Here is a 16,640-nt window from a genome sequence, read left to right on the forward strand (position 1 = left end):
GAAAGTGATAATTTCTGCTTTTTATTATTGTTTTTACAATTTTATTTCCACAAATTTTTGAAAATATGTTTATTAAAAATTTCAATATTTGTTTTATATTATATTTATATTATATAATAAAATCACTGTACAGAACTGAGGTACAGAATAAAAAAGTACAGAACTGCGGCTCCCTTGCATTTTGCAAAACCTACATTTCAGCTCCCACTGAACTCTTGCTTGTCCACCCATTATATACTTACAGTAAGGATATTTATAATAATAGCTATATCTGTTGTGTTCACTCATTTTCTTAACTACACTTTCAATTACCAGTAATTTAAGCTTGGAAACTAAAAAAGAATATTTGCTTTCCTCTAAGTAAACTGTGACCACATCACACATTAAAAATCACTGATATTAGGAAATTACAGTAATAAATCACAGAATTTCTTACAACCAGTTTATATTTAATTAAAAATTTGAATGCAAATTCATTTAAACACTTTATCAAAAATAGTTATTTTATAAATTACCAAAAGTGACCATTACATATTATTTTATATTACGTAAAGTCTGTTTTTAAAAAACGTTACTGTGCATTGAATTATAGCCCCCACACATTTAAAATAACTGCCTTATTTTTCAAGTCAGAAATTAAATATAGCAGTTTTTAGCAAAATTCATTTTAAACTATGGTAAAAACATCAATTACTTTTACAAATTCCAAGCTTTAATTTAAAGATGATTACAGAATATTTCAATGCTACAGATTCATTATTTGTCACGTAGCACGTTATCAATGACATTTTACTATACTGTACATCTATGCGAAAACAAATTTCATAAGGAATCTTTTGAACACTGCTAATTGACGTATAGGATGGTCTTTGATTAGTTCTTAAACGATATAAGTGCAAGTTTCCTCTTGCTTTAGAAAATGCCCTTTTCGACAAAGACAAGAGATTTATTAAACGATAATCGTAAAATTGTTATCTCGAAAGTTTCCAAACAAATCAAAGAAAGCAGAATTTAAAACTTAGTCGTAACATTAGCAAAGAGAAAACAAAAAAAAAAAAGTTTTTGGCTCGGGAACAAGATTTTAATTGAAGTCAGTAGAAGGAGCGAAACGAAGCGATGACACGTAGAGAAGAGACACCTTAAGTGCACGATTCATCCACACGAAACTTTTTAATTATTTCATTAATCGCCCTTTAATAGCTCGAAAATCGTCAAATAAAAAGGATCGGTGGAATCTCCACTCCAATTATTTTTCGATAAAGAGAACATTACGCATCCATCCGACAAATGCACCTTCCCACCAATATTCAACCCTTCCTCTCCCGGAAAATAGCTCTTCCATTACCTTAATACGAATTTCACGACGCTTTTATTGCCCTTCGTTTCCCTTATAAATGCTCTTCTGCCCAGCCGTAAAAACAACACACGCAAAAACCTATTCTTTCGCTAAACGCATACCGTCATTCGACCGGATGCCCAGCAAAATTCCCATGCCCGGACGCGTAAATATATAAACGTTTGTGGCAGTCGGGCGCGTTTGCCGCGCGGCACGTCGCTTCGCAGTCCGTTTCGCCACTGCGATTATTCAACCTTAATTAACGCTATCTCGCGTTCTAGTGCAAAGCGAAAAAATAATTCGTTGGCGATCAAATTTCCCATCTCGTTCGTTCGATTCTTATTCGCCGACAACTGAGGCGGTAGGAACAGTCAATTGTCGATTACAATCGACAAATTAAGACGACAAACGGACAATTATTCTTTCTGGATGATCGTCGTCGTAAAAGGGAAAAAAGTTCTCGTTTTCCGAGTGGCGCAAGAGAATAATAAACGTATCGGAAGCAAAAGTACCGCCGTCGGTCGTCGCCACCTCTCTGTTGCTAGGCGAAGCCGCTCGACTCGACAACACCTCGTCCTCCAATGGCGGCGCGCAAATCGGACTCCGGGCGACCAATGACGAGAGAGAATTCGAGGTAGTCGGTCCGCGGCCGGTCGACGAATTCGTTTTTAGAACAGAGGAACGATAAAAGACGGGACAGGTAGACGGCGTTACGAAACAAATGAATATGAACGCCTTTGCTCGTGACACTAACCACATACAAACGTTTGCCAAAATGTATCGGTAATTTATTTTCATAACAATGTAAAAAGGCCCATCCAACTTATATGTAACCTTTCGTATTAATAAATTTTGTTCTTTATAACATTTTAGACATTTTTTTGAAACGATTGTTATTGACATTCGTAACTAAATAGCGAGCTGCGAATTGGAGTTGTCGGATTTAAAAATTCCATATTTAAATAAGCCGAATCGAACGAGGCACGCGTAATTTCGTGCTCCAGCGTTATTTTTATTCGATTAAACACCACGGAGTATAAAATTAATTAAGGCGCGGTATTTAATTTGTATTCAAATTAAGCGTTTATCTCAGCGAAGGGAAGAGTAAAAACCCGGTTTTCCGGGAAACGTTTAACTGGCCTCGACTTTTCCCGTCCTTTTTGGTTCGAAAAATTCCCAGAAAAGCGTCGCGGTGACGCTTATTATCGAATTTTTCGGAGCCAAAATATTTCGATTCGGTTCGGCGTCTCTACCCAAACGAAACCGAACGACCGAATCGTTCCCTCTCGTGCGATATTTCTCCTCTTGCCGACTGGCTTTTCGGACGTCGGCCAGAACGCTCCCGTCGGACAAAAAGTAGAGGGAGGAAAGAGAATCGAAGATTTCTCTTTCGACGGATCCGCGTCGACGTCGGCCACCGGCGCGCCCCGTTCCTTCCGACGGTCGGACGGGCGGGGGGGCGGTTGCCGGGGCAACCGGCGGCTGCCGCGATTACATTTGTCTCCCGGGTTCGGTAGCCTAACAAATACGTTACCGTTTTATCGCTTCGGCCTCCGTCTTCCTCGCCGATCGATCGGACGTTTCGTTCCTTTTTGTTTATTTCCTCCTAAATACGAATCGCCTTCGATAACAATTCGAGGCCAAATTCGACACTTCGTAGCGCTTCTTTGGACAAAGAAATCTAAAAAAAACCATTCGAGTGTCCACCATCCGGCGCGACTTCGTTTCTCGATAGCCGTTCGATCCCGACATCGTTAACTACAAAATAGAGAACTTCGAAACTTTGCTCGACCACTTAAGCGCTCCAAAATAGGCAAAACTCTCTTCTAGTTGAAGCGCAAAAAGTTCCTGTCGGACATAGGAAAGTACAAAAATTTCTGAATTTTGAAACCACCCGTCCCTCGTCTCTCGTATAAGTCGAATGCGGCATTTTCGGGAAGACCCGACGACGGGAGTAAAACAAAATTACGAGCCAGAAAAAAAAATCGGAAGTTTTAAGAATTTCACGCGAATTTATTATCGATCGACCTCGACCAGGATCGACCAAAATAAAGCGAGTCGTAAATAAGTTGACCGCGTCCAGAGGCGGGTCGGATCCGAAAGGATATTTTTGATCTACCGAGAGAGACGGGCGGGGATGCCGGAGACGATCCGAAAGATTGGCGTAATACTTTTACGTACCGAAACGAAAGAAGTACGCCTTCTTAACCAGCGTAAATAATAAAAATCGGTTGTAAAAGGATCGAAATCGCATCCCTTAACGTCGGTGGATCCCCAGATTACGTCACGAATATACGCCTCATTAGCGGGATATAGACGGAATAAAATGCACATTATTAAGTTATTATTCGAGATGTTAAAGGACCGAGCTCGATTATCTGACGATTACGGAACAACCGTTTTTTTCCGGTTAACCACTTGCTCCCTCTTTCTCCTGGACGGAAGCGCGAGAAAAATGGCGATGATGATTTTTCTCCACGCGACCGTAATCCCGAAACTATTTAGTAAAGGCGATAATTTTCATTGGCATACACAAAAAAGTATGGCAAAGGGGAGAGACGGAAAAGATTCGATTTCTATGTAGATTTATCTAAACATAGGTTAAAAGAGATGGAAATCGATGAGACGAATGAGAAACGGAATTAATAGATCTTTTAAATCTCGGACCGACGCAAATATTTTTAATTAAGAAACGAACACGTGACCGGAATTGATATTTCAAATATTCTCGCTCCAATTTTATTCTCGAATTAAAAAAACATCGAGATAAATCCGAAAGCGTTTAATTTAGAAATATATAAAATCGATAAAGAGGAATCGTGCTTACTAACGAAATACGTGAATATAATTCGTTAGGAACGAATGGGATGAGACTTCCAAATTCTGTAACAATTTTTAGTAATCGAGCGTTTGGATCCTTTGGAAAAAAGCGTAATTAGAAGGTCCGTTTTTATTCGTAACTAACTTCTAACATTTCCATTAAATGGGTTCGTTAATTCTAGGTGGATAAAACGAAACGAAAGTATTAAATTATAAGAACTTTATCCCTTAATCGGGTGTAACCATCACGAAAAAATAAGATTAAAATGCGTTTAAATCGTCGCAAAATATTTTTGCAAACGTTTGCACCAAAACGTGAAATTTTGTGTATTTCCGGGTGCGTGTAAAAAATTGCAGCAAGAAATATTTTTATTCCATTATTTTGAATCCACGAACGAGGGGGAAATTTTATCTTAAAGTTTGAATAAAACTGGTAGAATATATTGCGACAATAATTTGGTAATTTTAAGAGAAGAGGTGATTTGTATGGAACGAAAACGGATTAGGAGGACGGACGGACGAAGGGGCGTTAGTCGATTTCCGTAACCCTAGCAACCGAGCGATAGACGGTCACGGTCGCATCTCCCGACGCAAGGCCACCGTCTTCGCTCGCACGCAACTTTAATTACCAAGAATACACAAAAATGCTCCTCTTCCCAGTTATCTTCATCTTCCGCCGCCTTCGTCTCGAAAATTTAATGCACGAAAAGAACGACAAAACTCTCTTGATGGTATAGCTGCCATTATTCGTCGCGAGCGCCGATTATGCTCGTTTTTCCAAAAAACAACGATACTCCTTCGACTATCCGGGATAATCGGAAGATTATCGACCGAAGAGAGTATTTATTAGTGATTGGACGGATCCTAATTCGGTACACGCACCAATAACGGACCCTATTACGTAAAAGTATTTCGGACGGATCCTCGGGGTTGGCGCGACGGGCGCGACCCTTGACATTTGTAGTTAGCGAACGAGTACGGTCGACTCGACCGTTGTCATGGCGACCTTCCCATCGTCGGGCGTCCGAGAAGAGCTTCGGTCGCTATGGCGACGCGGCCGCAGTGTCAGGTGTTTTGTTCGCGTCGTTCGGGCGGTGCGGGCAGCGCCACCCGGCGGCTGTATTCGTTTAATGGGACGAGGCGCGAGAGGAGCGAAGTTCAAGGACGTCGAAGCACTTCCGCATCCATCTCTTCGGCGTTTACTAAAATAACAATTCCAATTACCTCTTCCGAGAGGTAATTAAGGTTTATAAATTCTATTTTCTCACGCTGCATACCGACGAAATATGTTTTATAATATAATATATATATATATATATACAGCCTATATATATATATATATAATCCAACATGACGTCACATCGCTCCAACCGACCAATGATAAACGCCGTCCTATTAAAATAAATTAATAAAACAAAAAATATATAGAGGCATTTATTTAGAGAAATTTGCGAAAATATTTTATCAATTATCTCGCCAGTGACTTTTAACGGTGCGAATAATCGTGCTTTATTAATAATTAAGAAAACAATAACTTTAATTTAATGGAGGAGTTGGGTTATGTAAAGACTTGTACCATAAATCCGGAGTTAGCACGAATTACTTCTTTAATTAACAATATCTAGTAAAGTAATAACTGTAAACATAATTAGGAATATACGATCGTTCGTAATTCGCTACTAAACAATTACCATCGTAAATTATCTTTTTTAACTAAAGTCTTCAACGTAGCCACCAACATCAAAGTTTTTATTTTAATTAATTAATTAAACAATTATGCACGACCTCTTTACCACATTCTCCTTACTAACAAGCAAGTAACAAGAATGTGTCCGAATAACGAATTTTTCCAACCAAAAAAAAAATTGCGCTACTTTGTTGGTCCCGTTTGTTACGATAGAGAGTTGGCTCCGAGAACGTTCAACCCCAATTTTAGACTGTGTGCAGACATACAGACCGATCGATGTGGCTTTCCGACCGAAGACTGCTTTGCACCGAGAGGATACTCGAAAATTATCGAGTCAACTTAGAGTTGATGATGATATTCTCTAGCAAAAGAAAAAAAAAATATATCGAGATTTTCATATATAACCCGCTGATGAATAGCGAGAAAAGTTTTAAAAAGATATTCTAAAAAAGTCCTGTTTGGACTATTCGTTTCTCTGTTGGCAAAAATCTAAACCTTCGACTGTAAATTCAAAGCTTTTAGTGTGTGTAGTTTATGAAAAGGTTAAATGAATTTGCTAATAAATTTGACTCTGAAAAATAATGTATTTAAAATTAAATGAGAGTAATCAAACCTTCCAAATGAATTATTCGCACTTTTTAAGTTTTGACATGCAAAGAGTAAAAGCAAGAAAAAAAATATAATAATAAATTCGTAGAGGTAATTAAATTACATATTACGTGTTTTGTCAATTACTCTTATCGAAGGAGAGAGGAGAATGAGTACACGCAAAACTTAACTTTCTTATTTTATATAAACTGTTAGTTGAAAACACTTTCGCGTGTATTTAATTTTAAACAAAAATTATGCATTTTTTTAATGCAAGTTTCGCAACAGTTGGAACCGTAATTTCGCCCTACTTCTCCTTATAATTCGAAAGTTCTTAGGATGAAGCCACTTTACAGGGGCAGCGGATTATCCTAACGTTATAATTACGTTAATTAATTTGGCATTAAGAATTAAGATAAATTTAAATAAATTTTGAGAGGTTAATTTAAAACTTAAATGCGGCCTTCAAACGACTAGAGAAGCGTCGAGCAAATTTTTAAGTCGAGAATAAATAAAAAGTCTAAGTTATTAACGTGTCTGAAAGTTGCGCGACTGAAAATCCAGACGTTAAATTCCTGGGCAGACATCTACTCTCTTTACATTTTATTTGAATTTGCTTAATAGATACTGGTCCAGACTTCGGTTGTACAAAATCCGCAGACAGAATAACAACAAAATAAATAAAAAAAAAACAGTCTGGACGAGTGTAAAGCAGTCGATGACGTAACTAAACTCGTACCTCATTTTCTGTACTATAAATTCGGATAATCATTTTCTCGTTATTTTGAAACTCTCGAACTATGTGCGATCAATTCTCCCAAAAATTAAATCTGCGTATAATCAATTTGCAAAATTAAAACTATTCAAACAAACATTTTAATCTTTATTTTGGAAATTCTGCGAAGATTTCTATTCGTATATTAATGCAAATATTTGCTGTAATTATAAATATTTTTTTTCCTATATGAAAAGTATTTTTAAATATTTCTAATTTAATAAATTCAATTATTCTAACTTTCGAGATATATTAATTAACCAAATATTATTAGAAATATATATTTAATATACACGAATCAAGAACATATTCACTGCTTAGATGAGACATGGGTTCAGTTCCCACAGGAATTCACACTGAGATGTTTTAAATTCTTTTTAAATAATGATATCGTCCAACTCGCATAGAGAGACGTTTAGGTTAATTAAATTAGCATTAAGTATTGATAAATGTATTCGTAATTAGCATTTAAGTACGAAAAATGTCTCATTCTCTTTACAAACTTATGAACCAAACTCATATTTTCTATCCAGATATTGAATCTGCTTTCTACATTTAACTTTGTCTGGTGAATATTCTTCTATTGTATGTAGTTTATACAGTATATTAATATTATAGTCCATATGAACGGATTAATATCACACGCCAACATATCAATAAATAATAGCATATTTGTTAATAAAATTATTATTTTATATAAACAAACAGAATTAATTCTTTTCTATTTTAAATATTCATATATAAATTTTAATGCTATTATGTTAAGCGTCAATTTATTTAATAATCATTTCATCTAAATAAGAATTTTTAAAAAAATTAAATAGTTTTTATATATTTATACATTCATATTTTCTTACGACATTGGAATTTAGGCATTAATAAATTAATAAATTTTTCAAACAAAACCAATCGAAAATTATGTAATTAGGCAAATATTTTTTCTTTATATATCATATAATTTAATTTAATCACGAATTCGATCATTTTAAATCGAAATTTTGTGGAATTTAAAAATGTAGACTTCATTTTTTTTCATAGATTGTTAAATTAATCGATATAAACATTTATTTACTACTTTTAGGAAAGCTACAGTAATAAATATCATTTAAACAAAGTGTTTAGGATAATGTTTCGAGAACAAATTACCGAAAAAATAATTCTATTAAACGCACGTAACATTGGAAATTCTTCGATATTTTTTAATGTAATTATCAGTTCCATTCTTAAGAAAAATTGATTCATTTGACGATAATTTGAAATCTTCGTTTAAAATTCATATACTAATGTATAGACATTTAGATGAAAGCTTTGTTCCCCTCCAACGACGGGCCATCTAGTTTAGAGTCTGGTAATTTATTCATTTAAAAGGAGAATCAAAATGAAATTATACTCGTCTCGTCCTCACTTTGTTCTTTTTAATTCCGATTTGCCTCTCATCTTGTTTTCTTTCCGACAATATTTTTGTTTTGTCCACGGTGAAGTTTTAGTATCAATCCTTGTCAACTAAGTTCATTCGAGATGAAACGTTTATGTAGAGCATATTAGCCTTAATTTATACAGGATTCTAAATAATAATAAACGTAACTATATATTTTAAATCGTGAAATTTAAATGAAATTTCACAAAGAAAATCGATTAAATACTTAACTGAGAAATTTGTTTAGAAAGCACTATAAATAACTGTTTCAGTTCTTAAAATGAGCTTTGATTTAAACCTTTAAATTGAAAAATTCCTAAATTATTAATCAACAATCTAATGCTAAACCAAATTTATATATAAATTCTTAAATACAAAATAAAAATTTAAATATTAGATAAAATTATTAATTTATAATGTAAGTAACTTTATGCAATACCTAGACAATTAACGAATGGCTCTTTTCAATAGCTAAATGTTCAATATCGATTCGTCAACGCTTGCTGAAAACATATATCTTTCTTTTATTGTTATTTGTAGAAAATAATCTACATTATTTAAATCATTCGATGATTATTAACGACTCAAAAATTATTCATTAATGTAATTTATACATATAATTGATCATCGTAAAATATGACCAATTAAGATCTGCTTAAAATATTATTATAATTAATGTATTTTGTTTTATCTATACCGTGTATAGGCCTAATTGAAATTTCAACTGTTTATAAATTGTACGAAGGAAATTCCAAAACGTAACTTTTTAAAATTATTCTATCGAGTAGACCTAAAGTTAAGGCGAACAGTTCCTTAATAATTCTCTTGAATATTTTAAAATAATTAACTAAAAATTTTATTTTGTTGGATGTAAAGACCTGTTAACTCACAAACCACAAAATTTCTTAAAAGTTAGTAAATCAATAAGTCGAATTTCTTCAAGATTCCATTTATTCCCACCATATTTTTCTGAATAAGTGACGTTAATAATTAAATTATTGTCAGTAGATAATTCATTTTTAATAATTAAAAAAAATTCATTTTAAGTCATACCGCAGACTCGACTCAACATTAATGGAGTTAAATAACTTGGCATAATGGAATAAAACGTACTTTCGATACGTTTTGTTCGCGTTCAAAATGTGCAAATTCTGTCCACGCTCATTGCAATCGGCACCAGAAACGAATATATTACGCCTAATTTCCGTAAAACGAAACTAGGTAGAGAACGAGGTGGGACCGTTTGATCGACTGGCGTATGATTTATCGTCGTCCCTTCGGCTTCCCTCTCGATAAAATAAGCGTCCACTACGGCAGGATAGATTCTCATTTCCGTAAATGGCAACTAAGTTCCGAATGACCTCACCCACGACAACGCGTCCCAGTAACGCAAATGTACGGTTCGCAACCAAAACACGGTCACCATGTTATTTGTCATAGCTTGGTAATTTATCGAATGGGAGGTTCTAAATTGCGAATGGTTAAATGAATGTTTCTGCAGAAGCACGCTTCGATAACTTATATTCCACATATACGTAAATGGAACGAATATAATGGAGCGGATTTCTATTTGCTGTGTCACAAAAATGGAACTTCTATAAAAGAAAATGACGTTTAACTTAAATGTTATTAATTAAGGCTTATAGTCCTTTAAATATTATTTTATTAAACTTTATTGAATTTTAGAAATATAAATAATAAAACACCTGCTGAGGAGGAACGAAAAGGTCCGAAATACAAGAAACTTTTACAATACAGATGAAAATAAAAATTTATTCATCTAAATTGAGATTCAATCTTTAATTTCATCCGCAAGTTAAATCAGTATAATAAGTGCTATTAACAGATTATACTCACAATAGACTAACATTAATAAAATTAAATGTCATTAAGCGTGCTTTTTAAACACATTCCACGTTTAACATGAACAATCTTTCGTACAGAGTTTTTTAACCTATAATATTCGATATGCTTTGTTACGAATTCAATTCTTAAAACTTCAAATTCGTGTAGAATACAAGAATTTGACAGAAAAATGCGTTTAAAATGTATTAACGTAAGACGTAATTTCAATAAACTCGAAAGAATTTGTTTGTTTCTACACGAACAATATTTTAGATCTAGAAATTATTTTCTATTCCAATTTTTTTCATTAAAATTAGCTGATTTAATTCAAAGTGATAACGAATTTCTACATTCTCATTACTACAAAACAGTACGAAATAATTTATATTAGTATCAACTATTTCTGCATTAATTATGTAATAAAAACCACAAAACACTCAAATTTACAATTTTGTTCAGTTATTCCAAGACAGTACAATCATTATGCTAATTTATTTCTAATTTCCAAAATATTTTGTCTAACATTCCACAAAAAGAACTTTTAACCTTTCGCTCTACATCATCAAAATTGTTCTGTTTTTTTATATTCCTGCCAAATAATCAAAATAACGTGTTGAAATTTAAATCCAAATTAATAATTGAATCAGATTTTGTGGAAAGTTTTCGACTTAGAGACAAGCATTTTTCAAGCGATAAACAATATGCTTTCGAAGAAGTCCATAAAACTTTAGGCCTACATAAAAGTAATAAAATCGACCTTTAATTACCCCGAATTTATAAAGCAAATAAAGCCGTGAATACTAACAGGAAGAACAGAAAAATCAACTAATCAGAGCTTCTCTGACATTTGAGTGAAAAATTACTTCACTCAGATATTCCATAACAAAATTTTATCATAGAGCATGAAGTAGTCTCCACTGAAGAATAGAAAAGATATGAAAACTAGAAAGTCATGATTATACTGTCAAAAATTATTGAAGATTAGAATTTCATATTTATAAATGTTTCTTTACAAATATTTTATAATTAGAATTGGTAAAGTTTCTATGAATAAGTTTTATTAATTCACAAGTTTTGCTCATAAAACAGAAACTGAATTATCTAAAACTTATTTAGTATGAATTACAATTTTATTTCAATTATATATTATAATTTTAAATTATATTTTCAATTTAACGAATTATTACATAAGATATTTGAGCATTTAAAGGAGAGGAAAAAATTTAAAAACGGATGTAACAAACGAGACTTGACAAAATTCTTAATAGTCTCCACTTTGTTTTATTAGCTAAAAGTAAGAATAATATACATCGGTCTCCATAATAACTATTCTAAGACGGGGAGAAATGTTTACTAACGATTAATATGAAATTAAAATGCTAAAATATAAAAACCAACGTTGTTTTTCAAAATATCAATGCGTAAAATACTCTCTTTTTTCATATTATATCTGAAAGTGATATTAATTTGTACGAAACTATTTTTCTCATCTTTATCGGTAAAATAATGCAAAAAACTAAATTCGTTTCGTTCTCCTAATGAATCGAAGTCGATATAATTCATTTCGATAAATTCATTCCTTTCGAATATTTCTCAGTTAAATTAATAAAAAAATCCTGCAACGAATTGCATAACTTTTCTGGCTGTTATGAGCTTTTATTTGAAAAATAACATTCATATTATTAATCGTAATAAATAGAATTATTGTATGGTGCCATCTGTTATGAGATTTTGTTATAAATGCCTTTTTATATTATTAATTATTATAAATTGGCAAAAAGTTAATTTTGAGGGTTGTGACGAGTTTTATTTTTAAAAAATGCTAATAACGAGTAAAATCTTCATTAAGTCTGACCCCACAGGACATATTAGACGTAACCATCCTCCATCTCACCATCCCCTTGACCTTTCACAACCAAATTTTAATAGATCATTGCCTCTTACATACAAGTCACCGTGACAGATTTATTTACCCAATCCCAATATTAAACACACAATTTTTTCTTTTTTCTTTTTTTAGTTTCAGGGAGTTTTAAAATGTGGAGATTTGAAAAAAAAACTCAGAGGGTCAAATTTGGCACGATTCCAATACTTTTCCTTGTTATGTATATATAATAGCCGGGAAAGTACTGTAAAAGTGCAAAAATTACATTCAAAATCAAATAGACGTTAATTATAATTTATACAAACACATAACTATACTTATTAAACGTCAATAAAAATTTCGAAACTAAATTATATTCTAATTTCTAATTTAATAAACTAAATATTTTAATTTATATAATATATATTTTATAATTGTATATATCAGGGGTGGGCAAGCAAAGTTCAGTGGGAGCCGAAATGTAGGTTTTGCAAAATGCATGGGAGCCACAGTTCTGTACCGCGATTTTATTATATAATATAAATATAATATAAAACAAATATTGAATTTTTTAATAAACGTATTTTCAAAAATTTATGGAAATAAAATTGTAAAAATAATAATAAAAAGCAGAAATTAACACTTTCAGCAAGAGCCACATTTGTCCATGTCTGGTATATATAATCATTTTTAAAAACTTTCATATGTTCTTCTTTAAAACAGTACAGAAATATCGAAATCACCATCATAAAAATTATTGAATTAACAATTTTTGGCATTGAAAAAATAGCAAAATATTTGAAAATCTCCAAATGTTTCGACAATATGCTTAGAAAATTTTAAATATAAAAATTTTTTTAAATTGTATTTTTATATGTTCTTATCGAGATTCGTAAAATCATATTTTCTTAAATGAAATTAATATTTAAAACTCTAATATTTTTATATGTTATATGTAATAAAATATATTTTTAGATAATAAATTATTATTAGACAAACTTACTTTATTTTTTTCCGTTTGTTTGTTCACTTCTTAATGATGGGAACTTTCATTCATCCTTCTACATTATGACAAACGAATTCCTAAACAAACAAAATATAAACATTAAAAAGTGAAATAAAAACTACAAGAATATATTTCACATTTTTCAAACATTGATCTTCATCAAAATTAATTTATCACCATTTATACTTAGGGCCAAAATTGTGGAAACCTTTTGGAAAAATGTGGATTTCTAAGGTCTGATGGCTCTCAACATCAGTTTGTTTTAGAATACCAAATATTTATATATCGCCAAAGAAATGTTTTAATTAATTACGTTGAATTATTTTTATTCTATCAAAAGTTACGTCAAAGCATACAACATATTTTTTTACCTGTTAGTACTTAGTTGGGATACCTTTCTGCCTTAATTGCAGCCTTATAATATCTTCACGTGTTATTATTTGAAACCAAGATCGTATGATGCGTCTATCAATTGTGTTTTACTCCTTGATTCCTTATGGCTAACAGATTCCTTTAATCAGTTTAGATTATCGATTGGATTTAGGTTAGGACTATTACCTGACCATCCTGGAGACCAGTTTGTATATAACAGAAACATATCAAAAGAGGTGAATCCTCTTGAAATATAAAGGCTTCGTTATCCTTGAAAACACTGTGTGTAGAAGGCTTCAGTTTTGGTTCAAGTATTTCAATTGTGTATTTTTTGGTATTTAAAATACTATTAATCACACGAATTCTGTCCACACCTTTGCTATATTGTGTTACAATCCCAGACCACATTACTAACTGAATGCTTCAAGTAGCTGTAATGCATTCAGGATACAAACATCCAATTTTTATTTTTACACACTTTACTCCATCACAACCAAATAGGGACATTCTGGACTCATCACTCCAGATGATTTTCTCCATTGTACCTCAATCCAATTAATATGATTTTAGCCTACTATAATCTTTTCAATCTTTGCTTGAGAGATAAAATTGGCTTTTTCCTTGGAATTCTAGCATGTAGATCAAATTATTTGAGTCTGCATCTAACAATCCTATCACTTACCTTTCAATCATATTGAAAGAAATCATTTTTAATTGACTCACTTGTCAGATGATTTTCTTCTGTCACTTAACAGTCATTTAATTCTTGTCATTGTTGTGTATCTTTTCCTGTGTTTACCAGTGTGGTTTTAAGTTCATTGATACTTCTGACATCTCACGTAATTTAAAAACACCATCTTTGGTTACATTTCCATCAACTTTTCTTATAATATAATGTATAGCTTTTTCGTGTAAACTTAATATTTCAGATCACTTTCAAGATCACAAGTCAATTTTTTTCACTGTGTTTTTCATCTTACCAAGTTAAGCTAAATTAACATGGGGACAAAAACAGTAACCAACTTAACGCCACTCACAACACTGAGAGCAGAATCATACGAACACCTTATTGAATCTCAGCTTTATTAAAATGGTACCTGATTGATTCTCAGAACAATCATGCTAATTGGTCAGTTATGAGATAAGTTAATCCATATCATATGACATAAGAAAGTTCTTCTTTTTCAAGTTATTTAGTTATAAATTTTGATAGAATAATAATAGATAATTCTATACAGTTTATTGCAATGTATTCTGAATTAAATTGTATTTCCAATGATACATAAATATACGGTGTTAAGTTAAAACAAAATTTATGAACGTCAAACTTCATAAATCAACATTTTCCAAAAAGTTTCCTCAATTTTAGCCATTACTGTCAGATAATTTTCGATTTTTCCCTCGTAAAAATTATCTAATATTTCGTTGAAGAATAAAATGGTTGAAAATTTCAACACAGTATTTAACAGAATTACAGTGTACAGTTCAATGGTTATTACCATATAAATCGAAATATTAAAACAATTGAGATCTTAACGAATCTATCTATGAAAATATAAACAACAGTTTTTTAAATGATAATAAAAACGTTCGCTGTTCTATGTTCGAGTAATAATCATTTAAACGAAAATTCAATTATTATTGTTGTTTTTTATTGTAAAGACGAAGCAGAGGCATTATGTCACGAACTTTTACAATTTCATACAAATGTAGACTACTGACCACGTGAGTCATTTACACAAATTACGCAGAAACGAAACGTTTTTGTTAATAATTGAGCCATCAACAAATGATATAATTACTTTTTTTTCTTGTTGTAAATGAAGGAATTAATATTTTATTATTATTAATTCAAATCTGAATTTTCTAAATCAAATATATTATTCTAGTTCTTAAATATTTTAAGTGGTATGACTTAGTTAAACGATTGCCCTACTCTTATCCATGTGGACATGAAAATAATTGTTCACTTTTCATAAACAGATAAGAACGTTTTACAAGCATAAATATTTGATAATTTGTTTGATTCTTACTTGATATAAGAACTAAACAACTTGTATCTTCACAATACATATTATTGTGCTCTGATACAACGAAGTCCTTTTATGATATTAAGTCGAAGGATTTGTAAATCAACTTTAACGATTTCAATTGATAAAATTTTTATTTGGAAAACTTTATTAAAACATAAATATGATACATATATGAACAGATCAGTTATATCTAACTGATATAACCATCTCGAAGATTTCAGAAACCATCTCGAAATTTCATGCTTCTAATCTATATTTAAATTTTTTCAAGTACAGCTATTTGGTTATTCTACTGTATATAATTAAATACAGCTATATAGACATTAATTTTTTTTTAATTTATAGTTAACTCAATATATATGGCTAATAATTTATATATTAATTTAGTTAAAAATTTAATCCATAAAGCCGTGAATCGTTCATCGCATGTCATTGTTTAAGCTTAAGTGAACGATGAAGTAATCTTTATTGCGTTTTAATGATACATAAAATGTTGTTTATCATCAATAATGTTATTGTGAGCATTGCCTGTCTTCTATTCTGTTTACAGACGCATCATCAGATTATACTGCCCGATGAACAGTAAACAGCCATTTTTTTTAAATCTTTGTAATCACAGGCATATTCAGGGGAAACAGAAATGATGTATGATCCTCATTAAGTAAAACTTCAAAATAAATACATAAAGAAAATTTGTGAGAACTACTTAATGACTGACTATTTATGTGCGTTTCTAATAATTGCATAAAGAATATCTGATTTATCTTTATTTATATATGAATCTGATTGAACATTTTTTAGGAAAATAACTATACAAAAACTTATTCCCAATATTCCCTTTACGATGATGTCTCAATGCGTTACTGATTACTGTTAAAAATATTTATATCAGTATAG

General features: G+C 31.5%; 1 long non-coding RNA gene across 1 annotated transcript in view; it reads right to left on the reverse strand.

Annotated features, from left to right (window-relative positions):
* The window catches only part of LOC111641712, a 109,524-nt gene that overhangs the window by 53,019 nt on the left and 39,865 nt on the right, over window positions 1-16,640 (reverse strand). Inside the window, exon 3 of the long non-coding RNA XR_002759456.1 lies at window positions 13,336-13,415. This is a non-coding gene — a long non-coding RNA (uncharacterized LOC111641712). The remainder of the gene's footprint in view (window positions 1-13,335; window positions 13,416-16,640) is intronic.

The sequence above is a fragment of the Centruroides sculpturatus genome, unplaced genomic scaffold (assembly GCF_000671375.1).
Source record: "Centruroides sculpturatus isolate CEXI.00-Female unplaced genomic scaffold, Cexi_2.0 scaffold52, whole genome shotgun sequence".
NCBI classification, from domain to species: Eukaryota; Metazoa; Arthropoda; class Arachnida; order Scorpiones; family Buthidae; genus Centruroides; species Centruroides sculpturatus.